The sequence below is a fragment of the Struthio camelus genome, chromosome 1, assembly GCF_040807025.1.
Source record: "Struthio camelus isolate bStrCam1 chromosome 1, bStrCam1.hap1, whole genome shotgun sequence".
In the NCBI taxonomy this organism is placed as follows: Eukaryota; Metazoa; Chordata; class Aves; order Struthioniformes; family Struthionidae; genus Struthio; species Struthio camelus.
This window is the reverse complement of record NC_090942.1, coordinates 206,868,312-206,880,823: the sequence shown is the minus strand read 5'-3', so window position 1 is coordinate 206,880,823 and position 12,512 is coordinate 206,868,312. Positions and strand designations below refer to the sequence as shown.

Here is a 12,512-nt window from a genome sequence, read left to right as displayed (position 1 = left end):
AAAAATAAACATGAATAATTATATATTTATACATACACATGCACACACACAGATTCGAGTTCGGAAGACAAGTGATGCATACGCACAAAAATGGTAAGGTGGTGGTGGGAAGGGTTAAGCAGGCCACACCCGGAGCGGGCAGCGCCACTTCCAGGTCCAGGGACCTGTATTCTAAGCAGTCCACCCTCAAAAGAAGCCCTGACCTGGTGTGCCAGGTCGGGCAGGGGGTGGGGGGAGCGCGGCGAGTCCCTGAAGCCCGGTGTCGGTGGGGTGGTGCACTGCCTCCACTGGCTGTCCCGCGGCCTCCGGCAGAGCCGTCTTCAATCAGGGATATCCACCTGGCTTCTTCAAGTCTTGAGAAAGACCGCCAAGGTTTCTTCCTCCCCAATGCCGTTCTTCGTGATTTCAGCTCTTCATTGATCTTGGGTCACTAACAAGGAAAAGCACCCCCTCAAACAGCAGGGCACATGGCTCTTTTATAGATGGACCATGTTATGGCTGCAGGCATCAAGACACTGTCATTGGTCACATTTTGTTCAGATTCACCTTCTTATTGGTGCGTTTTGAATCCTTCATTAGCATGCGGACCTGTTTGCTGACGAGCGCCTAGGCTTGTTCTCTTTCTACAATGTTCCCTGTGATTGACAGTTACTCCCCACCAATGATTTTATAACATGAGGGCGGGACAAACAGTTGACTGGCTAACGGTCATACAGAGGACAGTATGATTGACAGAATACACAGATTACAAATAAAGCCTTTTTTAGCAGGTTTAAAACATAACTTTCAATCTATTGGTGGTCCCACTATGACACCTGCCCTGCGCGGGGCAGCAGCACCTCCCTCACCTGCCCTCACCTGTCCCAGCCTCCCGCCTGGGGCTGCCCGCGCCTCGCAGCCCTTTTTGTACCACCTGGGCCTCCCGCCTCACCTGCCTCATTGTGACTCGCCACTGCCACTGGGGTGACACACTTCCCCCACTGTGACCCGCCACCACTGCCGGGGTGGCACTGACCCCCACTGTGACACACCACGGTGACACTGACCCCCACTGTGACACGCCACCATACAGGCAGCTGAAAGATCTGTTTTTCCATCAGATCTCGTCCCAGACTGAGGGCGAACCCTTGAAGAAACAGAGAACAAAGTAATTATGCCTGCCCAAAGGACCACACAGTTTTTTGCCTGCACGCCTCACATGCTTGCTTGCTTGCTTGCTTTTCGGGTAGATGTTTTCCAAAAATATCCTGCCTAGGCAGTTCAGGCATGAAAGTCCTCCTTGGTCCGGTTACATGAATTCCTCTGGTTTCATGAATCAACTGCTGTGTTACTTGAACTTTGCCTTGTTACATTGGCAATTTCAAGCTGAGGCTGGCCCATCTGGAAAGCGGAAGACAAGTGGGCCCAGGTCAAGTGGGCTCTGCCCACAGTGCAGTACGAAGCCCTTCTGTGGCCGAGCATTGGTCCACCTAGACCCAAGCGTCAGTAATGATCCTCTTAGAATAATAATACAGTTCAAAACTGTCTGCACACAGTGCTCAGGCTCTGCCTCTTTTCTGTCTCACCCTTCCCCTACTCCTCTGGCGCCCAAGGTCGGGGCTTCCAGTCTGGAGGAGGTGGAGGGAAGGGCGTTGCAGCGAGTTGGCAGCCCCTGGAGTCCTTGGGCCTTTGGCAGGAGGCTCATGTTCACGCTGATGGTTTCTTCCTCATGCTAGCACCCACTGTGGGCCATTTGGAGACGCTTGCCAACATCCTTTTGCACCTTGCCCTTCCTTCGCTGCCCTGCAGCTCCACATGAGCTCCACCTTTAACACTTACCACACGGGGTGCATTTTACTCAGGTCAGACACTTGTTCTTTGCTCTCTCGGTTAACCCTGACAATGTTTTTCTCTTCCAGCGCCAGGTCTCCCCTTCTTCAGCTGCCCATCGGGGACCTGTTTGTAGAGGTGGGATCTCCAAGGACAGCCTGTGCCCCATGCCTTATCCCCCCATGCCTGTACTCCTCTGTTGCATCCTGTGTCTCCTCCTCTCAGGTTCTCTACTGCCGTACCAGGCCTCTCCTATGCCATTAGGCTCAAGGGGGAAATGTGGCTGCACCCCTTAAATGTGGCGGCACCAGCTGTAGCCACGTGGTCAGTCAGAAGAATTGCTGTCACAGCTGAAGGAAGGAAACATCCATAAATCCATGGGCCCCAATAGGATGCATCCACGAGTGCTGAGGGAGCTGGCGGATGTTATCGCTAGGCCACTCTCGATCGTCTTTGAAAGGTCCTGGAGAACAAGAGAGGTGCCTGGGGACTGGAAGAAAGCCAGTGTCACCCCAGTCTTCCAAAAGGGTAAGAAGGAGGAGCCAGGAAACTACAGGCCTGTCAGCCTCACCTCCATCCCTGGAAAGCTGATGGAGCAGCTCCTCCTGGAGGTCCTCACTAAGCACGTGGAGGACAAGAAGGTGATCAGGAGTAGTCAGCATGGATTCCCCAAAGGGAAATCATGCTTAATCAACCTGATAGCCTTCTCTGATGGAATGAGTGGCTGGGTAGATTAGAGGAGATCAGTGGATGTTAACCGTCTGGACTTCAGCAAGGCTTTGGACGCTCTCTCCCACCACATCCTCCTAGGTAACCTCAGGAAGTGTGGGTTGGATGAGTGGACAGTGAGGTGGATTGAGAACTGGCTGGATGGCCGAGCGCAGAGGGTTGTGGTGAATGGCGCAGAGTCAAGTTGGAGGCCTGTGGCTAGTGGTGTCCCCCAGGGGTCAGGCCTGGGTCCAGTCTTGTTCAATATATTCATCGATGACCTGGAGGAAGGGACAGAGTGCACCCTCAGCAAGCTTGCCGATGATACAAAACTGGGAGCAGAGGCTGACACACCAGAAGGCTGTGCTGCCATTCAGAGGGACCTGGACAGGCTGGTGAGATGGGCAAAGAGGAACCTCCTGAAGTTCAACAAAGGCAAGTGCAGGGTCCTGCCCCTGGGGAGAAATAACCCCATACAGGCACCAGGACAGGTTGTGGGTTGACCTGCTGGAAAGCAGCTCTGCCGAGAAGGACCTGGGAGTGCTGGTGGACAACAAGTTGCCCATGAGGCAGCAATGTGTCCTTGTGGCCAGGAAGGCCAATGGTATCCTGGGGTGCACCAGGAAGAGTGTTGCCAGCAGGTGGAGGGAGGTGATCCTCCCCCTCTCCTCAGCCCTGGGGAGGCCTCACCTGGAGGACTGTGTCCAGTGCTGGGCTCCCCAGTACAAGAGAGACATGGCACTCCTGGAAAGAGTCCAGCGGAGGGCTACCAAGATGATTAGAGGGCTGGAGCACCTCTCCTAGGAAGAAAGACTGCAAGAGCTGGGCCTGTTGAGCCTGGAGAAGAGAAGATTGAGAGGCGATCTCATCAATGTGTACAAGTATCTGAAGGGGGAGTGTCAAGAGGATGAGGCCAATCTCTTCTCCATGGTGCCCAGTGACAAGAGGCAACGGGCACAAACTGAACCACAGGAAGTTCCACCTAAACCTGAGGAAAAACTTCTTGACTGTGAGGGTGACAGAGCATTGGAACAGGTTGCCTGGAGAGGCTGTGGAGTCTCCTTCCCTGGAGATATTCAAAACCCGCCTGGACGTGGTCCTGGGCAATATGCTCTAGGTGACCCTGCTTGAGCAGGGAGGTTGGCCTAGATAATCTCCAGAGGTCCCTTCCAACCTAAACGATTCTGTGATTCTGTGATTCTGTGAAACAAAAACTACAGGGAGTCCTGAGGGGGACCAAGGAGTTGGATGCTGCCAGATGACTTGGCAGGGGACCATTCATAAGGCTATAATCTTTGCGATGAGCATCCTCAAGTCTGCAGGAGGACTGCACCACACACATAGAGGTGGTGGATGCGTGGGACAAAGAAGTTGGAACATGCCTCAGGGCTCCGGACCTGTCCAAGGAGGCCACCAAGGGGCCCCTGTGCACACCCTGTCTCATGTAAAACAAGACCCATCCCGTGAGCCAGAAAGACAGGCCCCCACATCTGACCCAGGGCCAACAGAACGACCAAACACGCAGTTTCTGGGATAACCACAGCCTCCACGCAGGGTGCTGATCAACACACCCAAGCACCCAGCTTGCACTTATGGAGGAAGCCAGGCGAAGCAGGAGAAGACAGGGAGAAAGTAACACTTGGTGAGCTCTTGTGACAATCAGTCAAATGCATTGCTATGTTGGTGGCTAGGCGTTCCCAAGATCACAGAAGAGTTAGAAGGGTTGGAAAGGACACCTGGAGATCCTCTGGTGCAAGCCCCCTGTTCAAGCAGGGTCTGCTGGAGAAGGTTGTCGGGAACCGTGGCCGGTCGACTTTCCAGTGTTTGCAAGAATGGAGACTCCACAACCTCTCGGGGCAGCCTGTTCTAATGTTCCACCACCCTCTCAGAGAAGAAGGGTTTTCTTAGGGTCAGAGAGAATTTCCTGCGTGCCAGTTTGTGCCCACTGCCTCTCATCCACTCATGGAGTGCCCCGAGAAGAGTCTGGCTCTATCTTCTTTACACCTGCCCATTAGATGCTTCTCAACATTGATGGGATCCCCCTGGAGCCTTCCCTTCTCCAAGCTAAACAGTCCCACCTCTCTCAGCCTCTGCAGTCAGTGACTTTGTCTGCACTTGATCCATTGTCCCAAATCGGTCCACAGTCTCCTCAGTACAGAGAGCAGCGGGCGAGTTCCTGGGCCACACCGGCTATTCAAGACTTCAGGGCCCTGGGCACGCGGGGTGTATACTGCAGCTCTACAGCAATTTTAACTCTCCAACAAAGGTGACTTGCATTCCTGTATCTTACTTGTCACTTAAAGAAGGCCACAGCTCTTGCTACAGTACTCAAATACAGTTCTCTTTACTGACAGTGAGACACAGGGTGGTTCCCTGTGGCTGCAAGGGAGCGCCCCTCTTGGGTGAGGCAGTGCATCTGGACTGTGGACGCAGGCCGGGTGCAGGCAGCAGGTCCTGCGGGACTCCCTCTGGCAAGGGCTGAGGAGCGGTGGCATCCCCCGGGGCTGCCACAAGGCCTGGCCTGCAGAGCTGCCAAGAAGGAGCCTGCGTGGGCTGGGGCAGCGCTGGCGTTTCAGGGCCGGCTGTAGGGATGTTGTGAGCGGTGCCTTAACCGCGAGCGGCCTGACCTTTGCTCTGGCCCAGTCCGGCCTGCCCGGCTGCTGCTTGCAGGAGCAGCAAAGCTGGTGGACAATGCCGCTTGGCTGCTGCTGCTGGAGGTGGCCGGCCCCGACTGTGCGCTGGAGGCTGCAAGGGGAAGCAGGAAGGTCAGCAGCACGGCCCCACGCCCCCACACTCCCAGGGCAGGGGAGGCCAGAGCAGTGGCCCCCTGACAGTAGAGACACTCTGCCAAGCCCACCCTGAGCACCCATGCTAAGGCTCTGCCTGGCCCTGGCTGTGGCCCGGGGGCACCCGGGGGGACACAGCTTCTCCGCTTACCAGTGCCCAGACCCGCACAGTCGTCACACTCCCACGTGGCTGTGGCGGGCCTCAAGGCGGAGCAGCGTCGGTGCGTGCCTCTGGCAGCACAGGAGCAGCACAGGAGCAGCTCCCACGGCCTGGGACAGCAAACGGATTGGTGGCCAAAGTGGCGGCCAGCGCTGGCAGTGATGCCAGGGAGGCAGCCAAGGACAAAGAGACTCGAGCAAGAGGGTGCCTGGCAGAGCTCCCCGGCTTGGTGCCACCTCAGTGCTGAGAGGCCTTGCTCCCAGAGCTCTTGTGGAGGTGAAGAGCCTGGGCACAGCCCCAGGCGAACCCTCCACTCCTTGGCGCACTGCTTGGCCAGCGCTAGCAGGGCCATCCCTCCTGCCCTGGCAGCACAGCCTCCCCATGGAAAAGGGCTGTCCCTTTGCCTCTTCTTCCGCCCCTGGAGGGCGTCCATCCACTTTCCAAAGACCCTCAGAGATGCCGCGAGACTGCCACTAGGGTACCTGCCACCACATGGGCAGTGGGGAAATTGCTGCTTTGCTGACTTACCCCTCTTCTGCTGCCTCTTCTCTGCCTCGCGCAGAAAGGCACCGGCTGGCGTCACAGCGGCTGTGCCTCTCATTGAGCTCGGCAAAGGCCCCCTCTGCCTCCCAGGTGGGTTGTCTGACAGGTTGAAGCAAAGCAAGGGCATGAGCCTCCCCTGCCCCTCATGCTCGTGCCCTCCTTCTGTCTCGTGGGCACGGGGCAAGGGCAGAAGAGGACTAACCTGAGGGGCACTCGGATCCCCATGACAGACATTTCCCACAGGAAGGTCTCCTTGTTGCTACACTGCAGGCACTGCAAGCAGAAGAAGCCAGCGCTGAGAGCCTGTTGCTGCAAGAGAGGCACAAGCCACGTGAGTGGGGCACTGCCCACTGCTGGGCACCTGCCATGCCCAAGGGGCACTGGAAGGGCCTCCTACCTGGATGCAGCCCCGATGGAACCACGCGTGCCTACACGCGGGGCACACCAGAGTGTGGTGGAAGAGCTGTTCCTCCACGGGCTCCAGACAAATGACGCAGGAGGTCTCCCCATCCTGCTGCACCTGCACTGTTTGTTCTGGGTGATGTTCCCAGCAGAAGGACCTGGGTGCAACACAGAAGGGGTGGGCGAGGTCAGGACGCATGGAGTCCTCCCGCCTTTCTGGACAAGACGACCCCACAGGCTGTAGAGGCTGGCTGCTGCCCGGGCAATGTGTGCATGTCTCTCTTCCCATCCCTTTCCTGCCCATGCATCTCCCACCCAAAGGTCCCGGCACATTCTAGCTGAGGCCCCGCCATCACCTCTCTGAGGTGGGCTCTGGTGCACTCACGCTGAGCTCAGGGACCTTGCCTGCAGAGACAGGAGGCCTGACCAAGACACTGGCTTTCCAGCCCACAGCCACGACTGCTTCCTCAGCTCCCCAGGGAGCCGAGAACAAGGGATTGGCAGGGCATTGCTGAGGACAGACCCTCCCACTCTGCTCCAGCACCCAGAGGAGGCAAAAGGGGTGCATAAAGGAGCCCTCCATGCCCTGACTCTGGCCCTGGCAGGGCTCCTGCAGGGTCACCGCAGGGCAGAGCAAGCAGCTGCTTCGCCCTCTTGGCCAGTGCTGCCAGGGGGTGAACGAGGCAAAGGCGGCCCAGCACGAGGCTCGTCAGCTCTTACCTGCGCTGCCCAAAGAACTGCGAGACGCAGCCATCTTCGCAGCCGCAGGGGAAGTGGAAGCTGCGCTTGCAGCCCTTCTGCCGGCAGCTAATGGTGGCTCCCCGCTCACCACAGACGTAGCAGCACTGGAAAGAGCACAGCAGGCCCCATCAGAGACATGCTCGGGCCACCCCACACCTTTGGGAAGGCTGCAGGCATGTGGGCACTGCTGGGTCCCATCCTGCAGAACCATCTCGGGGTCTGGTGTTCCTGCTTCTGCTGGAGCCTCTCTGCAGTTCCTGCCACTTGTGGGAGCGTTGCCCGGAGCTGACGGAAAAGCCCGAGGTTTCCTCCCCAGGGCACAGGCTGAGCTTGCACAAACCCATGCTGGCACAGACCTCCCCACACCCCGACGAGCTCTTCACCTTCCGAGTTGCCCGCTTCACTGCCCGCCTGATATCTGCAGGAAGGAACTTGTCGGCTCCCAGCTCGTTGGTGCCTCTCACAGGGAGCCGTGGTCTCCTGAGACTGGTCTCCCTGAGATCCTGTGTCATATATGTCAGCTCTATGTGGATATCTCAGGTGTTACAGGGCTTCTAAAAATGGCTTTTTAAAAAAATATGTGTGCATTTTATTTATTTCCTACATTTAGACGTCTAAATTTAGTTGTATACAATCTGGCACTGATGATAGAGACTGTGGGGAATACAGTTCTTGATCTAGTGGTTACAATTAATCTGAACTATTGTAGAACTCTGTGTCAGAATGGGATGAACCCAATCCTAGAAATGCTGGTTTTCTTTTGCAGTTTAGCACTAGAGACGACCCTTTACTTATACAAATAGAGTATTTCATCTCACAAGTTATATCAATGAATGTTGAATTGCTTATTGCAGTTTACATATCTTTGAGAAGCTCCTCAAAACGTAATGACTGCCAGGTTATCCTGTAGGAAATAATGTTGCAACACTGTGCCAACAATGTAGCTCAATGCAATACCTCATAGGAAGGAAAAACATATTTATTTTAAAACACAGCTTATTTCAGTCTGTCACACTCACACTCTCATACCCACAAGCACCAAGATGTTTGTAAGCAGTCCACTGAGCATTCAGGCTCGAAGACATCTGTATCCAGGTAGTCTGTCCAGGATTGCTTGCAACAGCATGGAGAACAAGGGCCATCAATTTTCAAGCCCCTCTCCGCACTTCCTGTGTTCTTTTTAAGAGTGTACTGGTTTGGGATGTGTCTCATTTTACCCTTCAGGAGCTGACAGTGATTAATCTCTCTATCTTGTCCCACTTCTGTGAGTCATCATCACTTAGTCACAATTACCATTTCAGATCTTGTTGTCCTGAGAAATTGAAGATAGATGTGTGCTAGGATCGTCATGACCTGCTGTTGATGACCTGTAGGTGTCAGTAACATATGCAACTTTTGTAACCCTTCTACTGGCATTTTGCACCCATGCATTCACATACACTCTCCATTCATATCAATATAAACATTTTTATCACAATTTTCCACAGCCCTAGAAGATTTCTGGGCTTCTACTTCCTAATATATTGTAGGCACTTTGGTACGTACTGGCAAAAAATAACAGCTACCCTTTATGATTTAAAAGTTTTCTTCTTAAAAGTCGCCCAAGCTTCTGGTGTTGCCCCTCAATATTTCAGCAATATATTATGGTAAGCTTTCCATTTTCCTAGCCCAGGATTACAAAGGAAGATTACAATTCACTCCTTCCCATGCTATCGTTTCAGTCAATTCTAATCTGATCCAGTCCTCATATTCTCCCTCTGTTTTATTGTATGCTGGTGACCTTTACAGTATGCCTTCCTACTTCCTCACCCTCCACTATTCACCTTACGTTATCTCTTTTTGTGTTTTATCTCACAAGTTTGGAAAAAAGTTTGAGAGGAAGGGGAAGAGACACTTGCCACTGACAGGACAAACAGAAAGAAATCTACTGAGCAAAGGAAAAAAGTATTTCCTTCACTTTTAAATAATATTCTAGATACTCCTTCTGTGAGTTGTCATAATACTCTTTTGTATTGGTTAGGATTGTCTTCCACAGCAGCCCTGGCATGACAACCAGTTCAGATACTGCGGTTCACACAGAGGTAAAATAAAAGGATAGTTAAAACATGTTCTGTATGAGTCTATGTCCCTAGTACATCTCTTGTATCTTTACAGACTAAAAGAAAGCTTAAGAATAGAGAAATCTGCTAGACTAATAACAACATTCCATTTTGCAGGATTGTTGCAGCTTAGCAGAATCTTATGAATCAAGTACACTGGTAAAGGAAAATGTTGTACCAAGGCATACACATCAGTGTAAAAAAATTAATGTAAAGCTTCTTACTTCCATCATGTCTTCAGTCACAGGCCTGTCTTCTGCCAGACATTTCCTTGTTCACTGAGGAAGGAATGAGTAAATGACTGCTTCCTGCAGGAGACAAAATTCTAAGAAGAGAAAAAACACTTAACGATAAATTGCATAGCAACTGAAATATCATGCAGGATGTTCAACTGATGAATAGTCTACAAGTTCATTTGTATATTGTGTACTTCTGAAGTCAACACTATGACAGTAAAGAATAATCAATACTTGTTTGAGGAACAACAGGCTCTCATAACTACTTTCAGTGGAATCATAAAGTTATAATTATGTACAAGGTTCATCATCAGTGTTCCAGGCCAAAATCACTTATCTTATTTTTCCATCTTGTGACAAGATAAAAATATTCCCTGATAGTCTTTAACCATGTAGACATTGACATTTTTATGTGATCATTAGAATGTGGGGGGCGGGGGGGGGGGGAAGGAAACAGGAGGGAATCATATTTTTTAAACAAGCTAAATACATGAAGAACATCAATATTTTCCAGGGAGAATAATTTAATCTTCATCCATTTCTAGTCCTTTTTTCTTTTAAAGTGCATTGTTGCTGCCTTGTGTAAACTGTAAGCGTCCTGGTTTGCCAGCCAGGTTGCCACTTGGTTTCTGTCCAGATCGACAGTTTGCCTTTCAGAAGCTCCAAAAGCTTCCCATGTTCCCTGGAGCACAGGAAATGACTTTTAACAGAAGTGGTGGCATAGAAATGTCTCCTGGCATGCTCCTCCTAGACATATATAAGAAACGAAACATTGGGCAATCAATTTAACTCATACTCAGAGAAACTTTACTAACAGGGTATGAGGGGGAGTTGGTTGCTCGTCAGGCTTCTCCAGCCTTTTTGTGGCCTTTTTACTTTTTTTTCTTCAAACATCGCTAACACATCTATGCCATTCTCCTTTCTTTGGCTGCTGCACACCTGGACAGGAGCACAAACAAATCACGGCACACTTGTGTCTTCTCCTTCCTCAGTCAGTCAGCCAGAGCTTTTTGAAGCTTTCTGTAAGGCCATCAATCTAAAGACAAGGAAACGGATATAGCATCAGCCTGCTCCCCATAACAGTCTGACAGGTAGCTGTGAGATCCCCCACAGCTGTGAGCAAGGAGAGCACCTCTCTGTGTGAGATTTACCTCAAAATACAGTTTCTGATTCACAGGCCCATTGGCCAGTTCTTCAGGTTTACACGGTCTTTTTTGTGAACCCCTTTGGGGCTTTTCCTTACTGTCCCCATGCACGTGTTCCCCTGCAACTGGCATTTCGTTCTGGTTTTCCATTTCTGCAGACAGTATTGCCTGTGTCTTGCAGCACTGCAAAGCCTGGAGTCTGCCCCAGTAACACTGCATGGTCGTCCTGCCAGGCTTGGCTGGAGGTGGGGGCCTCTTGGTGTGGCTCACAGGATGGGTCTCTCTTTGCACACGGCCAGAGTTTCGCAGGGGCCCTTGGCGGCCTCCTAGGAGCGATCCGTAGTCCTCAAGCACGCTCCTAGCTGTTCATGCCCCCCCCACCATTTAGACACCCCCCCCCATGTGACCTTCTCGCCAACCCAGACAAGGTAGAGTGAGGGAGGGGGGCGATGACAAAGATGATGATGTTTTACTGGTGGCAGCTCTGTGCCATAAAATGGCGGCTGAAACAGAATGGTAGCCCTGTGTTTGGAGGGGAAAGGCCTCCCATCCTTACGCGCTCCCGGGTCATGGGAAGGGGTAGCTGTTGCTGCCGGCCAGCCCCAGCAGCCCAGGAACGCGTGAGAGTTGATAATTGTTATCCGTGCGCCACCGACCCCTGCAGTGAGGCCGCTGGCCAGGCTGCCTCCGCCCTCCTCTGCTCCAAAGCAGGTTGGCTGGCCTGGGCCAAGTTTCAAAGCACTTTGCCCATGGGAAAAACCGAGAGCAGGCTGGGTATAGCTAATGGGGACAGGGGACAGGCTGGGTTTAGCTAACAGGGACAGGGACAGGCTGGGCATTGCTGACAGGAACAGGAGGCAGGCTGGGCATTACTAATTCCTGTAAGATACGGGGCCTGTGTCCTAACTCAGTAAGTCAAAAATGGCAGTCCGTGAAATGAGAACCTCCATCGGGCTTTAAGCAGTCACTTGTGTTAAAAGTCTAGATTTTGTCATTTATCCCAGATTTCAAGGTTATTACATTCAACTCAGCAGGGGGAAGAAACAAAAAGAAGAAAGAAAGTCAGTGCATTTGGTGGCAATTGTCTGACACTCTCTGCCTTAAATTCACTATTTGATTTCAGCAACAATAGAGAAGAATCAGAGAATTTCTTCCTCCCTCTTCTCCCACCTATAACCCCTGTCAAGCTCCTGTCAATCGCCCTGTCAGGAGATTGACATCGAGTAGGATTTTCAAAAATATTTTTGTGTTTGTAAAATATCAACCCTGGATCTGATACCATCTCGTTGGAGTGCTCTGCCTTTCTGAGGGGGACTTCTGGGGGAGTGTGAGTTGGAGAGGCAGGTGACGTTGCTAATGCTCATTTGTGGCAAATGAGCCTGAAAAGTTCTATGAAAAGGCAAAGAAATGCGAGTTGTCAGCCTGTGTTCCCACTTGCAGAGAGGGATTTTATCTGATAGATTTAAAAATTCCTCTTTTGGGGGAGGAGAGGCAAAATATGAACATGGCTAAAGCAGTGAACATAATTCATCTAGATTTTGAAAGGGTAGCTTGTTGTCCAGTTCAAGATGAATATATACAAACAAGGTGCAATCATAGATGATTGGAAGAACTGCTTTATTAGCACTATTTTGGGCAACTTTTATCACCAGGCAACTGGATAATAGTATGATATAAATGAAAGCCTGGTTCTCATATCTACGTGAAGTCTACTTTAGAAAATTCAGAAGGCAAAACTTTCCTTTCCTTCCTGGGCCCATCATCCTATTCCACAGAGCTACCAGAGACGTTGAGAGGCTTTTCCAGCACCTAGAGAAAGCTGGAGGAAAGCCGCATTTTCTTTGCTTCTTTTTGCACAGTCTTGCTGTTATCCTGGAGACAGC

General features: G+C 51.7%; 1 pseudogene; it reads right to left on the bottom strand.

Moving 5' to 3' along the window:
• Positions 1-413: 413 nt before the first annotated feature.
• Positions 414-10,848, bottom strand: LOC138066106 (PHD finger protein 7-like; annotated as a pseudogene).
• Positions 10,849-12,512: the final 1,664 nt, after the last annotated feature.